The following is a 17767-nucleotide window of genomic DNA, read 5'->3' as shown; positions in this document are numbered from 1 at the left end:
CTTTAAAAATAGTTACTTAAACATAAATAATAAAGTTGCATGAGATTTATATGTAAAAATGAAGTTGATGACCACAAAGGCTTTGAAAGACTAGTACAGGAGATGCATACAGTTGTAGGATTCTTAGACTGTACAAGTGCTTTATTGTCACTTAAATGTAGAGTGTTGTGCCAGGTGCAACTCAGGAGGCTGAGGCAGGAGGATGGTGTGTTCAAAGCCAGCCTCAGTAACTTAGTGAGGCCCTAGGCAACTTAGTGAGACCCTGTCTCAAAAAAGGTCAGCACCACATAAAAACAAGTAAAATAAAGGTATTGTGCTCATCTACAACTAAAGAAATATTTTTTTAAAAAAAAGGGCAGGGTTTTTAAAAAGATTGGGTTGAAAAAAATAAGACTCAACTATATGCTGCCTATGAGAAATGTTGTTTTGATATAAAAGTACAAATAGATTTAAAGGATAGGAAAAAGATACACTAACACTTTTAAGTGAAAGCTGGAGTGGCTATATTTATTTCAAAATAGGTTTCAGAACAAAGAATGTTACCATAACTGACAGTAGTCAACTAAAGAAGAAACCAGTTTTGGCATCTGATAACAAACTTCAAAATGCATATAGTAAAAACTTCAGAATTGCAAGGAGAAATGGTAAAATGGCAAAATATCAGATTTTAATCACCTCTCAATAATTAATGAGTATCCTGAAATCAGTAAGAATATAAAAGTTTTGCCCAACAGTATCAACTAAACATGGAACATTTAAGGAGACATACTGTACCATGGCTCATCAAAAACATCTCAAATTCAAAAGTCTTCATTATATGGTGTCTATTTTCTGATCAGAATAGAATTATTAGAAATCATTAACAGAAAGACCCTTGAAACCCCCCATCCCAATATTTGAAAACTAACTCAGTAACCTGTAGGTCAAAGAAGAAGTCTGAAGGGAAATTTAAAAAGTAAAGTGAATAACAATTTAAAAACAATATCAAAATTATGGGTTGCCACTAAAGCAGTATTAGACTGCAATTTTTAGCATTCAAATACCTATATTAGAAAAAGATCTCAAATGAGCTGCTTATTTAAGAAGTTAGAAAGATAAAATTAAATCCCTAGCAAGTACAAGAAAGGGAATAAAGAACAAGTGTGATTCATTGAAATAAAAAAAAAAACTTAGAGAAAAATCAATGGATCCAAAAGCTTATTTGGGAAGATTAAATGAAAGAATAGAATGTTCAACCAGATTGATCAGGAGAAAAGAAACAAGGAACACATTACTAATATTGGGAATGAGAAAGGTGACACCACTACAGATTCCACAGATATAAAAGGAGAGTAAAAGACTATTAGAATGGGAATATTTATCCCAATCAAATCAGCAACGGAGAACTTGACAAATTACTTGAAAGGCACAAGTTACACAGCTCACTCAAGAAGAAACATAACTTTATAACACTGCGTCTATTTAAGAAATTAAAATTGTGGTTTGAAACCTTTGTCTAAAGGCAATCTAGGTCCCAAGAGGCTTTAATGGCTCCAGTTAGCAGAAATAATGCCATTCTTTGCAAAACTGTTCTGAACAAATGGAAGAGAACAGACTTCCGACTCATTCTATGAGGCCAAAATCACCCTGGTACTTGTCAATCGTGTTACAAGAAAACGACAGGCCAACATTATTCATGAACATACAGTGAAAATTCTGAACAGCTCTTTTAAATTTCAGTCTTGCAGTATAAGACTGAGGTAATATTTCCTGATCAAATGAAATTTATCCAAGGAACACTGACTTGATTGAACATTCAGAAATTAATCAATGTAACTGCTCATATAAATGAAGTAAACAAGAATAGTCATGTAATCATCTGAATATGGAAAAACACAGTTAATAAAATCCAGCTTTCAGGTAAACAAATTAGGAATCAAAGGAGCTTATTCAACCTAGTGAAAGGCAACTACAAAATCCTTACAGCTGTAATAATTATGAAAACCTGAATACTTTCCCCAATGTGAAGAATGAATTGGGGAGGTCTGCTCTTAACCACTTCTGTTCAGCATATTGGAGGCTCTGGACTATGCAATTGGGCAAGAAACAATAAATGATATCCAACTAAAATTTTAAAAATCAACATTTGTAATACCATAAAAATATCAAGCTCCATCCTGCCACCAGCACATACCCACTGGAGCCCAGCGTCCAGCACAAGACTGTCCCTTCCAACCAGAAGACTATGGGGGGAGGCCCGGCCCCGCCTAAAACCGCCCACACCAAATTGCAGGGACCCAGGTCCAGGGTAGGTCCCAGTTCACCGCCCCCACACCTGGGCGCCCAAGCGTAACCGACTTTCATCTTGAAACACTGAAGTCATCGCCATAGCCTTCCCCATGCGGTAGCCCCTAACTTTTTGACCACAGACAGGGCCTAGAAGCAGCCACATCTCAGAGCAGGCATCCCAAAGACAGCATGAGGCCCACCCTTTCAGTCCCATCTCTGTAAGACATTGCTTCCATCTTGGGGCACCTTAACTATTATCTAGAGTTACCTCGGCTATAGCCACCACCACCTTTAGTGGCAGTAGCATATGTTGAGGGGAACCTGCAGGGTCTGGAAGCCCAACATCAAGGTGAGGTACAGACAATCTGCATGGGTACTACAAGAATATAAGGAAGAAACTGTAATGTCTCAGATCCACACAGCAAGAAAGGAAGACACATAGACAACATGAAAAAACAAGGGAGGAAAGTGCCCCTAACAAACCAGGACACTGTAATACAGAACCCATGGACAGTGAAGTTGATGAAATGTCAGAGAAGGAGTTCAGAAGGTTCATAACTAAAATGATGTGTGAATTAAAGAATGACCTAAATGAGCAAATACAGGCAAAAATTGATCACTCCAACAAAGAGATAAGCCAGCAAGTAGAGGTAGCAAAAGATTACTTCAAGAGAGAGATACAGACTCTGAAAAAAAAAAAACAGTTAGAAAAATCCTTGAAATGAAGGATACAATAAACCAAGTGAAAAACCCAATAGAAAGTAGAACCAACAGACTAGATCACTTAGAAGAAAGAACATCACATAATGAAGATCAAGTATACAATCTGGAAAATAAAGTTGACCAAAGAGAGAAGATAGTGAGAAACCAGGAACAGAACATCCAAGGATTATGGGACAGCATAAAAAGACCAAAATCTAGAGTTGTGGGATAGAGGGAGGCACAGAGTTTCAAACCAAAGGAATGCACAATCTCTTCAATGAGATAACATCAGAAAATTTTCCAAGCATGAAGAATGAATAGGAAAACCAAATGCAAAAGGCTTACAAAACACCAAATGTACAAAATTACAACAGATCCACACCAAGGCACACTATAATGAAAATGCCTAGCATACAAAATGAGGAAAGAATCTTAAAAGCTGCAAGAGAGAGGAATTAGATCACATAAGAGGGAGACCAAATTGTATCTCAGCAGATTTCTCAACCCAGACCCTCAAAGCCAGGAGATCCTGGAACAACATATACCAAGCTCTGAAAGAAAATGGACTCCAACCAAGAATCTTATATCCAGCAAAACTAAGCTTTAGATTTGATGAAATAAAAACCTTCCGTGATAAACACAAGTTAAAAGAATTTACAAGTAAAAAGCCTGCACTACAGAATATCCTCAGCAAAATATTCCACAAAGAGGAAATGAAAAACTGATGAAAATCAGCAGAGGGAAGGATTACACTAAAGGAAAATTTAATCAGAAGAGAAAACAAGTCACTTTAAATACCAAAAATAAACAAAAATGGCTTGGAATACAAATCATGTCTCAATAATAACCTGAATGTTAATGGCCAAAACTCACCAATCAAAAGACATAGACTAGCTGATTGGATTAAAAAAAAAAAAGACCCAACAATATACTGAGTCCAAAAGATTCATCTCATAGGAAAAGACATCCACAGACTGAAGGTGAAAGGTTGGGAAAAATCATACCACTCACATGGACTGTGGAAACAAGCAGGGGTTTCCATCCTCATATCAAATAAAGTAGACTTCAAGCTAAAGTCAATCAAAAGGGATAAAGAAGGACACTACAGCCTGCTCAAGGGAACGTTCATCAAACAAACTCTTCTCAAGTTCAAGAGTCAAATAGACCACAACACAAAATTCTGGGTGACTTTAACACACCTCTTTCACCACTGGGTAGACCTTCCAAACAAAAGCTGAACAAAGAAACTATAGAACTCAATAATACAATCAATAACTTAGACTTGGGGCTGGGGATGTGGCTCAAGCGGTAGCACGCTCGCCTGGCATGCGTGTGGCCGGGTTCGATCCTCAGCACCACATACAAACAAAGATGTTGTGTCTGCCAAAAACTAAAAAAAATAAAATAAAATATTAAAAAAAATAACTTAGACTTAACTGACATATATATAGAATATTTCATCCATCAACAAGTGAATACACTTTCTTCTCAGAAGCACATGGATCCTTCTCTAAAATAGACCACATGCTATGCCACAAAGGAACTCTTAGCAAATATAAAAAAGTAGAGATACTGCCTGCATTCTATCAGATCATAATGGAATAAAATTAGAAATTAATGATAGAATAAGAAAAGCTACTCCAACACCTGGAGAATAAATAAAATGCTACTGAATGAACAATGGGTTGCAGAAGACATCAAGAAGGAGATTTAAAAAATTTTAGAAGTGAATGAGAACACAGATTCGACACATCAAAATCTCTGGGACACTATGAAGGCAGTTCTACTAGGAGTTCATTGCATGGAGTCCATTCCTTAAAAGAAAATTAAAAAATCAACAAATAAATGACTTAACATTACATCTCAAAGCCTAGAAAAAGAAGAACAAATTTACACCAAAAGCAGCAGAAGACAGGAAATAATTAAAATCAGAGCTGAAATCAATGAAATTGAAACAAAAGAAAAAATTGAAAAAATTGACAGGACAAAAAGTTGGTTCTTTGAAAAAAAAATGAATAAAATTGACAAACCCTTAGCCATGCTAATGAATAGAAGGAGAGAGAAAACTCAGATTACTAACATACATGATGAAAAAGGAAATATCACAACAGATAACACATAAATACAGAAGATAATTAGAAAGTATTTTGAAAACTTGTACTCCAATAAAATAGAAAACATTGAAGGCATCAACAAATTTCTAGAATCATATGATTTGCCCAATCAATTTGGAGGATAGACACAATTTATACAGATCAATTTCAAGCGACAAAATAGAAGACACCATCAGAAGTCTACCAACCAAGAAAGGCCCAGGACTAGATGGATACACAGCTGAGTTTTACAAGACCTTTAAAGAAGAACTAATACCAATACTCTTCAATTTATTTCAGGAAATAGAAAAAGAGGTGACACTTCCAAACTCATTCTATAAAGCCAATATCACCCTGATTCCAAAACCAGGCAAAGACACATCAAAAAAAGAAAACTTCAGACCAATATCTCTAATGAACATAGATGCAAAAATTCTCAATAAAATTCTGGCAAATTGAATAAAAAACATATCAAAAAGATCATGTACCATGATCAAGTGGAATTCATCCCAGGGATGCAAGGTTGGTTCAACATATGGAAATCAATAAATGTAATTCATCACATCGATATAGTTAAAATAAGAATCATATGATCACCTCAATAGACACAGAAAAAGCATTTGACAAAATGCAGCACCCCTTCATGTTAAAAACACTAGAAAAACTAGGGATAACAGGAACATATCTCAACATCGTAAAGGCTATCTATGCTAAGCCCCAGGTCAACATCATTCTAAATGGAGAAAAATTGAAGGCATTCCCTCTAAAAACTGGAACAAAACATGGATGCCCTCTGTCACCACTTCTATTTAACATCGTTCTTGAAACACTGAACAGAGCTATTAGACGATAGAAATTAAAGGGATACATATAGGAAAAGAAAAACTCAAATTAGCTCTATTTTGCTGATGATATGATTCTATACCTAGAAGACCCAAAAAGTTCCACCAGAAAATTTCTAAAACTAATAAATGAATTCAGCAATGTAGCAGAATATAAAATCAACACCCCATAAATCAAATGCATTTCTGTATGTCAATGACAAATCCTCAGAAAGGGAAACAAAGAAAACTAGCCCATTTACAATATCCTCAAAAAAACTAAAATACTTGGGAATCAACTTAACGAAAGAGGTGAAAGATTCATATAATGAAAACTACAGAACCCTAAAGAAAGAAAACAAAGAAGACCTTAGAAGACAAAGATCGACCTTGCTCTTGGATAGGCAGAATTAATATTATCAAAATGACCATAATATCAAAAACACTATACAGATTTAATGCAATGCCAATCAAAATCCCAATAACAATCCTCATATAAATAGAAAAAGCATTCATGAAATTCATCTGGAAAAATAAGAGACCCAGAATAGCCAAAGTAATCCTTAGCAAGAAGAGTGAAGCTGGTGGCATCACTGTACCAGACCTTAAACTATACTACAGAGCAATAGTAACAAAAACAGCATGGTATTGGCACCAAAACAGACTGGTAGACCAATGGTACAGAATAGAAGACACAGAGACTAACCCCCCCAAAATACAATTATCTTATACTATAGAAAGTGTTGAGAGCCACAGCCAAGTCAGAATGGCCCCTGGCATTTTGCCAGAAGTAATGGTTGAGAGGCGAGCCATTAAAATGATACTGGATTGATTCAATTGTATATTAGACCTTTACACCAGTAATAGGGCGGCTCTTGCTGCCTCCAACGCCTGCTACTTTGGAGTTCCTGTTGAGTTGAGGGGTTCTGAGAGTGAATGCGCATGCAGCCCAAGAGAGGGAGTTCCGGTTGGTGTGTGGTGTGTTCCTGGAGGGGCCGCGTGGGTGGTGTTCGGGGCTGTGGGAGTTCGGGGCTGTGGGAGTTCGGAAATAAAGTTTGTTCCTGCTCGAGTGGCTCGTGATTTGTGCCCAGCCAGACTGTGGCAAGAAAGGTGCCAAAAACATACATTGGAGAAAAAATAACCTCTTCAACAAATGGTGCTCGGAAAACTGGAGATCCATATGCAACAAAATGAAATTAAACTCCTATTTCTCACCATGCACAAAACTCAACTAAGTGGATCAAGGACCTGGGAATTAAACCAAAGACTGTGTGTCTAATAGAAGAAAAAGTAGGCCCTCATCTCCATCATGTGGGATTAGGCCCTAACTTCCTTAACAAGCCTCTGATAGCACAAAAATTAAAATCAAGAATCAATAAATGGGATGGATTCAAACTAAAAAGTTTCTTCTCACAAAAAATGATAATAATCTGTGAGGTAAACAGAGAGCATACTTCTTGAGAGCAAATCTTTACCCTTCACACATTAGAGAGAGCACTAATATCTAGAATATATAAAGAGCTCAAAAAGCTAAACACAAAAAAAAAACAAGTAACCCAATCAATAAATGGGCCAAGGACATGAACAGACACTTCTCAAAAGAGGATATTCAATCAATCAACAAATATATGAAAAAATGTTCATCATCTCTAGCAATTAGAGAAATGCAAATCAAAACTACTCTAAGATATCATCTCACTCCAGTCTGAATGGCAGCTATAATGAAGACAAACAACAATAAGTGTTGGCGAGGATGTGGGGAAAAAGGTACACTCATACTTTGCTTGTGGGACTGCAAATTGGTGCAGCCAATATGGAAAGCAGTTTGGAGATTCCTTGGAAAACTTGGAATAGAACCACCATTTGACCCAGCTATCCCTCTCCTCAGTCCTTATACCCAAAGGACTTAAAAACAGCATACTACAGGGACACAGCCTCATTAATGTTTACAGAAGCACAATTCACAATAGAAAAACTGTGGAGCCAACCTAGATGCCCTCCAGTGGATGCATGGATAAAAAAATGTGGCATTTATACACAATGGAATATTACTCAGCAATAAAAGAGAATAAAATCATGGCATTTGCAGGTAAATGGATAGAGTTGGAGAAGATAATGCTAAGTGAAGTTAGCCATTCCCAAATAACCAAATGCCAAATGTTTCCTCTGATATAAGGAGGCTGACACATCGTGGGGTAGGGAGGGGAAACAAGGGAAGAGTAGATGAACTCTAGATAGGGCAGGGGGTGGGAGGGAAAGGGAGGGGCATGGGGTTAGAAATGATGGTGGAACGAGATGGACATCATTATGCAAGATTCATGTATGAAGACACAAATTGGTGTGAATATACTTTGTATACGACCATAGATATGAACAATTGTGCTCTATATGTGTAATATGAACTGTAATGCATTCCACTGTCATATGTAAATTTTTAAAAATCCAGTACTCGGGAATAAATCTGACAAAAATAACAATATAGAGAATAAAAAACTACAAAATCTTTCTATGATAAAGAAGACATCTGGGAAGATATACCATGTTCATGGGTAAAGGAGGTAGGTGTGTCTATAAAGGGGCACCATGAGGAACCGTCATGGTGATGGGACGATTCAGTATGTCTACCGTGATTGTCTGTACACGGACCTACACGTAATGAAATGGCACAGAACTAAAACACACAATTACAAGTAAAACTTCAGGAATCTAATTCAGGTCTGTGGATCATACAAATGTAAATTTCCGGGTTTTAGCATGCGGTAGTTATGTAAGATGTTACCATTGTGGGTGGGAGCTTACACGGGACGTCTAAGGATCATGTTCTGCAACTTCCTCAGGTTTTAATTATTTAAAAATAAAAACAAAGCAAAAAATAAAAATGTGTGCTTTTTAGAAAGACTTGAAGACCAAACCATACAAAAAGAAACAAGGAGAAAGTGCACGTGAATCTGGGATGGAAGGGGAGGACTACTTGGGTACCTGCCCATTGTCATGATGCACACGTCCTTGTTGAATTAATGACTTCTGTGGGTTTATTACATCTGAATAAGTAAATGGCCATCAGTGACAAAAAAAAAAGTGTCACAATCAGTGATTGTGGTCTGTGCACTTAAGCTTGGGTGCAAGAGCCTACAGGGGCTCGAAGAGGGTAGGAATGGGGTGATGCCGTCAGCAGACCAGAGTTCCATGGGTTCCTGAAGTCAAGAAGCTACTGGAATCAGTTGCCACCAGAATGTGCCCATGGAAGGCAGCAGCAAGGACTGCCCTTTGCACCTCTGTTCATCCTGGGCCGCCCTGGAGAAGGTGTCTGGTCAGGGGCTGTAAACCCAGGGCTAGCCCCTGAATCTGAGGTGGCCCCAGAGTTGGGTTCCCTTGCAACCTGTTTTAGTCCCTAACATCTGGTGGGGAAAACGTTGTGGGGCAGACCCTAGGGAGTCCCTCAGACAAGGGGGTTTAGGTGGGGCAGGTGGAGGGGGAACTCATGGTAAGTTTCCTCTGCCTCCTAAGGACTCTCCCTCTGTGAATACCGTCCCCTTCCACCATCATAGCTGTTGCCCTGCCGTAGCTACGGCATCCTGTAGTAACCCTGATGGAAACGTATTTTGTATTTTTTTTAATTTCTACCAAAGCAGCTCTACAGAGTTTATTTACCATCCTACTGCCTGCCTGAAGGATAGCGTGTGGGGCCAAGCGGCTTTGTCTGCAGGGCCATCTGTTATGGACTCAACATTGATATCAAAATTCCTGTGTGAAGCCATAATCCCTAAAGTGATAGTATTGAAAGGTGGGGTCATTGGAAATAAAGGCTTAGACGAGGTCATGAGGTGGAGCATTCATCCCGTGATGGGATTAACGTCCTCATAAGCAGAGGAGGAGACTAGAGCTCTGTCTACCCTATGAGGAGACAGCAAGAAGGCGGCTCTCAGAAAGCCAGGAAGAGGACCCTCAGCAGGAGCCTGATCGTGCTGTACCTCACTCATGGGACCTCCCAGCCTGCAGTACTGTGCTCTCACAGTTGTCTAACCACCCAGTCTGTAAGGGCAGCCCAGTGAGGGACTGAGTCACCATCTCTGCCAATCACATTCCATGATGAGGGTGAAAATACCCTCCAACCACACCCTCAGCCGCCTCCTCTCCACTGGCCTTCCACTGTCCCACTCAATGACCACACTCATCCTTTCTGCCAAGAATTTCCATTGTTGTTTTAGAGTTTATTATTTGTATTTTTTTGCAGTGCCGGGGGACGGAAGCCAGGCCCTGGCACATGCTAGACCAGTACTCTCCCACTAAGCGCCAGAGGCCCAGCCCCCAACTTTTCTTAGACTTCCCAGGACTCACCTGGACTTTCCCAGCTCTGACTTTCTCACCTCCAACCCCAGGCCATAAACCCCCGGGGGGAACAGGAATGCCTAGGGAAGGCTGAAGCCCCAGGATTGCCAAGTTGGAGGCCAGCCATGGTGACTTCACAAGACTCTGTCTCAAAGAATAAAAATGGGTCAGAGGGTCTAGCTCAGTGAGAGTGCCCCTGGGTTCAGTCCTCAGAACCAAATCCTCCTCCTCCTCTTCCTCCTCCTCCTCCTCCTCCTCCTCCTCCTCCTCCTCCTCCCAGGGTTGCCATCTGAATGGTTCTCCATCTGGAAGTTGCCTCTCTCTTCTCTGACCTCACACTGTTTTTTAAGAAAAGTTTTATATTTACAGAAAAAATAATAGAAGCAGCTGGTACAGAGTTCCCATGTACTCCTCCCCCCTCCACACACACAATTTCTCTTATTAGCATATTAGTACAGTGCATATGTTAAAATCAGGGAACCAATATTAATATGTTGTTATTAATCTGGGCCCACACTTTATTCAGATTTTTTCAACTCTTCCCTAATGTCCTTTTCCTGTTCCAGGATCCCATACAGAACCTGATGTGACATTCACCCCCCTGTTTCTGCAGGCTCCTCTTGGCTGTGACACTTTCTCAGGCTTTTCTTGTTTTTGATGACAATTTTAAAGGGTGCCGGTTAGAGGTACAGCAGGGCTGCCTCTGGGCTGGAATCTGACGGATGTCATTCCTTACGATCAGGCTGTAAGAGGAGGAACACAGAGGTAAAGTACCAGGGTCCTTGCATTTTATCAAAGGCACCTAGTCTCGATGGGATTTATGTCTGCTGATGTTGTCCTCGATCACCTGTTGGAGGTAGTGTTTGTCGGTTTTCTGCACTGTGAAGCTCCTCTTTTCTCTCCTTGTATCGTAGTCTTTGGAAAGAAGTCACTGTGATGGGCAGCTCATGCTTAAGGAGTAGGGAGTTATGCTTCCATTCTTTAGGGTGAAATATAGACCTAATTTATTTGGAATTCTGCAGGGGGGATTTATCTCTTCTCCCCTAGACCTTCATCTATTCCATCATTTATAATGGCATGAATTCGTGCATATTTATATTTTCAGTTATAATCCACTATGGCTTTCTTTATTTTATTGTTCAAACTCTTCCACCTTTGGCCATTGGGAAGTGTTTCATTTGGTTCCTGTCAATGTTGTGTGTGTGTGTGTGTCTTTTTGGAACTACAAGATGCTCCAGGCTCATCTTGCACACTTCCTGCCTTAGCCCTAGAGTCAACCATTTCTCCAAGGAGCCCTGGTTCCTTTGATTGGAGCATGGTGTTAGACACCAAGGTCTGGGTCCTAGGGATGCGGTTGGGCAAGTGCTTTTAACACACCACTGTCACGCTGTGCTCCAACATTCACTCTCCACTCCAAGCAAACTTTTCTTAGATTTCCCAGAATTTACCTTGACTTTCCCAGCTATGACTTTCTCACCTCTAACCCCAGGCCACTTAATTCCCCGGGGGTGGGGGGGATAGGCATGCCTAGGGAAGGTGAAGCACCAGGATTGCCAAGCTTAAGGCCCTGGTAACTTCACAAGACTTTGTCTCAAAAAGAATGGCTTGGAAGGTCTTGCTCAGTGCCCCTGGGTTCAATCCTCAGTATCAAAAAAAAAAAAAAAATCCCAGGGTTGTCATCTGCTGCATGGCTCTCCAGCTGGACGTTGCTCTCTTCTCTGACCTCACAGGACAGTCTGCACATTGGTGCAGAGCACCTGTTTCAGCTGACAGCTTCTCTGCCCCTGTCTTCATTCTCTTGGCTCTGTCTTGCAGGTGGCCAGTGTCTCTGGTCACCGACTCCCCTGAGGTGTCAAGCACAGTGATGAGGCATCCATGCCTCCAGAGCTGGCGTGGAACTTTGCAGTACACTCTTGCGTCCTGTAACAAGGTTTCAGTTAACAGTGGACAGCACATTTGAAGGTGGCCCCTAGAGTTATGGTGAAACTGAAAAGTCCCTGTTGCCTAGGTCCATGGCAGCCACCTTGCGGTCTTAGCACAGTGCCTCATGGGTGTGCACAACATACACACTTATGCACAGTGCATAACACTTAATCACGAATGGCTGTTACTAGTTTATGTATTTACAATTGGGTTTTTTTTTTTTTTAGTTGTAGTTGGACACAATACCTTTATTCCATTCATTTATTTTTATGTGATGCTGAGAATCAAACCCAGGGCCCTGCGCATGCTAGGCGAGAACTCTACCACTGAGCCACAATCCAAGCCCCTACAGTTGTTTGGTTCTTTTTTTTTTTTTTAATATTTTTTAGTTGTTGGTGGACCTTTATTTTACTTATTTGTATGTGGTGCTGAGAATTGAACCCAGTGCCCCAGGCATGCAAGGCAAGCACTCTACCACTGAGCCACAACCCCAGCCCTACAGTCGTTTTTAATGGTAATTTTAGAGTGAATTCCTTCTACTTATTAAAAAAAAAAAAAGTTTACCTTGGACAGACTGCCAGGTTACGGTGGCTGTGGCCTCTTGCAGTTTGCATTTGCCATGTCTCCATGACATCATTTCTCTTGAGCTTCATTTACTCTCAACTTGTTTTGGCCACCATGGCCCTAGGAACAACAGGATGTAGTGTGTGTGTGTGTGTGTGTGTGTGTGTGTGTGTGTGTGTGTACATACATATATCCTACGTGGCCTAGATGTGTAGTAGACTGTTCCATCTGGACTCGTGGACATACACTCTGTGATGTTCGCCCAATGACAAAGTCCCCTACCACCATGATTCTCAGAACGTGTTCCGCTGTTCCAAAGGCATGACTGTATAGCACCGCCGGGGAAACCTGGCAAGACGGGAAAGTCTCAACTGCTCTGTTCTTTCTCCACCGACCTCCTGGAAACACCAGCCCACGCAGGGGGCATCTGTGCTTCAATGTGTTCCTCTTATAACCCATAACAGTGCGTGCCTGCCGGGAGTGGCGTCATAAGGAATTTAATTCAGGACGAGTCAGGTGAAGTGGGAAATATGATGTGTCGCTGCTAATTCTCTAGAATAATCCCAGGTTGACTCGTTCTTTCAAACTATCTATACCTGCCAATGAATGCCGTGTTAAGCTATTTTCCATTTTAAATTAAAAGTCTGATATTAAAGAGGAGTTTTAAAAGACGGAGTTGATAAATGTATATAAATAGGCAAATTTATGTAAATTCATATGTAAAAAGTAAATTAGAAGAGCACTCCAAGGAACAAGTGTCAAGAGGTTTCTGGGGGGAAAAAAATCCTACCGATCACCAAGACAGTTTCCTTAGATTTGGAACAAGTGAAAAGTAACACAGCAACTGATGAAATAAACAAACAAACAAAAATTGGCACCCCCTTTCAGGAGTTAAGATTGTCGTCAGATCCTCTCAAGATAACCTGCCAGGACTTAGGGTCACTTAGGGGACCATTACGAGTGCTGGTGCATTCTGCAGGGTCCGTATCTTAGTTAGCTTTTCCAGCACTGTGACCAAAAGACCCGACAAGAATAATGTAAAGGAGGAAAGGTTTATTTTGGCTCACGGCTTCAGAGGTTCAGTCCATGGTTGGCCACCTCCATAGCTCCGGGTCTCAGCGAGGCAGGACATCATGGTGGAGGGACATCATGATAGCCAGGAAGCGGAGAGAAAGCTGTGCTCACCGGGGACAAAATGTGAACCCCAAAGGCCTACCCCTGCCAGGGGGTGACGAATAACTTGTGTACGTTGATGCAGCAGGAATGGAAGCCGTTTATTGTAGGACAACAGAGCTATTTATACATTTTGCACAGCTTATCTTAATTAGCATAAACTAGATACATCAGTCAACCAATAAGGAATCTCCACACTTAATGGCCCGCTTTTGTTACTTCTCAAACCACTCCCTCTGACATTTTTCCAGGCACCATCCAGACTTGTTTACGAACTCTAACATTTCTCTGGCAAAATACCATGTGTTATTTTGACTTGTCTACAGACCTTAACATACCCCCAGTGACCCTCTTCCTCCAGCCACACTCTACCCACCTACATTGCCATCCAGTGACTTCATCCGTGGAGGATTAGGTGGAAGTTCTCAAGATGTAACTGTTTCACCTCGGAACCTTCTTGCATTGTCTCCCACATGGGCTTTGAGGACACCTCGTATCTAAACCATAACAGTCCAGACTAAGGAAAAGTGCTTCTGACGGCCAGGACACTCGGCTTCCATCTTATGATATCCAAAGGATAGCGAAAGGAGACAGCAGAACCTGGTGTGACCCACTCGCATCCGAGGAAATGACTGGAGGCCAGAGGGGATCATTTTTGATAATCGGAGAAATCATCGTCTTCTTTTCCTCTGGCCCAGGATTTGGGTTTTCCCCCTCTTCTGGAGTGTCGCCTCTAATTCTGGGTGCCACTTCTACCACAAAGCTGCCCTGTGAGTTAGCCGAGTCTGTCGCGATGGCCTGGATGGTGTCTGGGTTACACTTATCAAGACAGTTTCTGTGGGACTGTGAGCCCAGCAGATTGGATGACCTGGCTTCCCCTTTTAGGGAGAAGATATGTAGGGGGCAGCGCTGTCCCTCCCCTGACCTTGTTAGCTCTGCCCTCAAGCAGGTGTGGTGACTCTGAACGTCAGGGGGAAGGGACATGCTGGGGGAGGTGGAGGCTGCTCAGCTGGGCTCCTTCCCCTGGGAGGAGTGGCACTGGGAACCTGCAGGTTCTTGAAGCTACTCTCCCCACCTTGGACCCCTGACCCCTGGTCCTCAATATCCCAGTTTGGGAAGGCCTTGCTCAACTCCTTGGCCAGAGCTTCTTGGGAACCATCAAGTTCTAATGACGAATGGGAGTCTGTTCTCAGGAGAATGCTCTACTTTATAGAAACAGCCATTTCCTTAGTTATGACCCTGGGTGACTATGGACTGGTCAGCTGTCCTGAATTGTGTCTATAGGGTGTCCTTATTTTAGGATAGACGAGACTCCTGGAAGCGTGGACGGACGTGGCTGGACTGGCTGCCCCTTTTCTTTCTCTTGTAACACCCACGTTATGGGTGCTGAAGGAGAAGCCTCAGCAGGCGGGGTGGAAAGGAATGGTTGAACTCCACCGCCGTCATGAATGCCATCAGCAGGGGGCGCCTCAGTGAGAAGACCCCCATGTGAAGAAGTTCGGGGACTGGAAATCTGGGCCATCACTGTGCTGGCACCGATGCGCTCTTTCTGAGAAGAAATTGGGCACAGGGGGGGAAAAAAAGCTATATTCCTGCAGACTTCCTTTGTTTCCCTCAACTAACGAGGAATGTGAGGGCTCTTTTCTTTCCTTTACAAAGAGCTCACATCTGGCTCCCATTTCAGATAACAATTGGCAGCCTGGAGGCAGCGTGTTCTGGAAATCTTAGTGACACTTGGCTTTAGGCCACTCTGCCTGCTATAGTCACCTGGGGGAGAGACCCAGAAAAGACGTGGAGGCTTGAGAATGTAGGGCAGTCTCTTGGATCTGCAAGCGGCCAGAATTGGTCCTGTTGGTCTCCAGCTTCTAACAGGCCTCCCTCTCTTTGTTCCTGGGGGAAAGTTTCAAGCACAGAATGCCTTCTGAACTTCCAAAACTTGTCTCTTTCTCTCAACTGGTAAACTCTGCCCCTGTTCCATTCTGAACCCACTCGAAAGTTCTCAAAAATAAAAGCACAGCCAGTATATTTGATTTCATAATAATAGCTGACATTTCTGAGCATTCGCTGTGCATTCAGACCCAGCATTTGATACACATTTCTTCAGTGAATGCCCACAAAAGACCCTTGAAGCAGGTGTGACTCTCATTCTGCCGATAAGGTTGAGGAAAAACCAAGTCATCCTCCCAAAGCCACTTGACTAAGTAAGCAATCAAAAAAAGCAAAATGACTGATGAAGTTTGATTTTGTAGCTGGAGACTGTAAATATCAAGGTTTGCTATGTCTCCCAAATACCCTTAATTCATTAATAAAATGAGATTGGGAAGATGAAATTGTTTTAATCATCTATTATCAGGTAACAGAGACCCAACACTTAGTGGATTAAAACACTAACAATTTGTTATTCCTTGTGATGCTGCAGTTGACCAGTAGATAATTCTCTTTTGTGTGATTATGGGTTGGCAGGAAGATCCAAAATGGTCTCACTCCCACGACTGGCAGTTGGTGTTGGTTCCCAACTTGATGGTCAACTGGTGCTGTTGGCCAGAAGTCCCAGTGCTCCTCTGTATGAGCCTCTCTGTGGCTGCCTGGGCTTCCTCACAGCATGGTGACCAAATTCTAAAAAGGAATGTTCCAGAAGACACGTCCCATTGTGAATGTGCTTATGAAGCATACTGCTGGAATATACTTATTAGTGACACATCAACCAGAGTGAGTCTCATTGCCGTGCGTTGGGTTTATGTGGGAGACTCTACAAGGGCATGAATCTTAGGAGATGTGGTTCATGGAGGGACACCAAAATAAGCCTCCTACAGGTGATATGTGCTAATATTTTGTCTGGCTGAAAGCATTCTTTTATTCCCCCACCTCAAGCTAATAGCAAAGCTCACTCATTAACATTTCAAATTGAACTTATGGACCTTTGCACATCAATTTTGAAACTTCAGTGATGTACAGATTGCTGCACGAATCAATCATTAGCCAATTCATTTATGAATGTCATATTCCCTGTTTTCAGCTTAGTGAGAAGAACGGAAGAGTGATAGATGCTAACTATCCTTTGAAGTTAGCCAGTTGAGAAAAGAGCTATCCAGAAAGCCTTTGGGTTTCCTGCACCCCGACTGCAAATACCTTTGCTCCATTCACCACGCTGAGAGGTCTGGATCTCTGTAGCCTCTTCCTCCTCCTCTACCAAAGCATTGTTTCCAGGCAAAGGAGCAACTTAAATCTCCCCAAACATCAAGTGTTCTTGGGCACTTGCTGCCCTTCTTGATGAGAAACTCTTCCCTGCTCTTATCCAGTGGCCTCGGGTCAGCAGGTGGCACACACACTTGGCCTGGCTACTCTTGCTGCAGTCAGCTCCAGGGTCAGCCCTGCAGGACTCCTTCCCAGCGCCCCCTGCTAGGGTGGGTGCCTCTCACACCTGGGGTCAAGGCTTCTTACATCCTGCACAGAAATGAGCAGCTCACAGGCTACAACCTTCCTCCCTCTGCAGTCTGTCTTCCCAGCAGGCCAGAACAAGTTGTCAATTCCCTGCCTTTTTAAATGGTGGTAAAATACACACAATTAAATCTACTATTTTATCCCTTTTTGTTAGTGTGCAGTTCTATGGGGCATTCACATGGCTGTGCATCCACTACCTACCTATTTCAAAAGCTTGTCAATATCTCAAACAGAGGCTGTTCCCATTACGCAGTGTCTCCCTATTTCCCCTTGTCCTAATCTTTGGGAATCTCTATTCTACTTTCTGTATCTATGAATTTGTCTATTGGGTATATGGACAAATAAAATATTTGCTCTTTTTTTGTCTGACTTTATCCATTTTTGACTGCCAATAGTGTCTTCAAGGTTCATCCGTGTAGTAGCCTTGTCCAAATAACCTTCCTTATTAAGAAA

This window comes from Ictidomys tridecemlineatus, chromosome 8 (assembly GCF_052094955.1).
Source record: "Ictidomys tridecemlineatus isolate mIctTri1 chromosome 8, mIctTri1.hap1, whole genome shotgun sequence".
NCBI lineage: Eukaryota > Metazoa > Chordata > Mammalia > Rodentia > Sciuridae > Ictidomys > Ictidomys tridecemlineatus.
Note: the sequence above shows the minus strand (reverse complement) of the source record.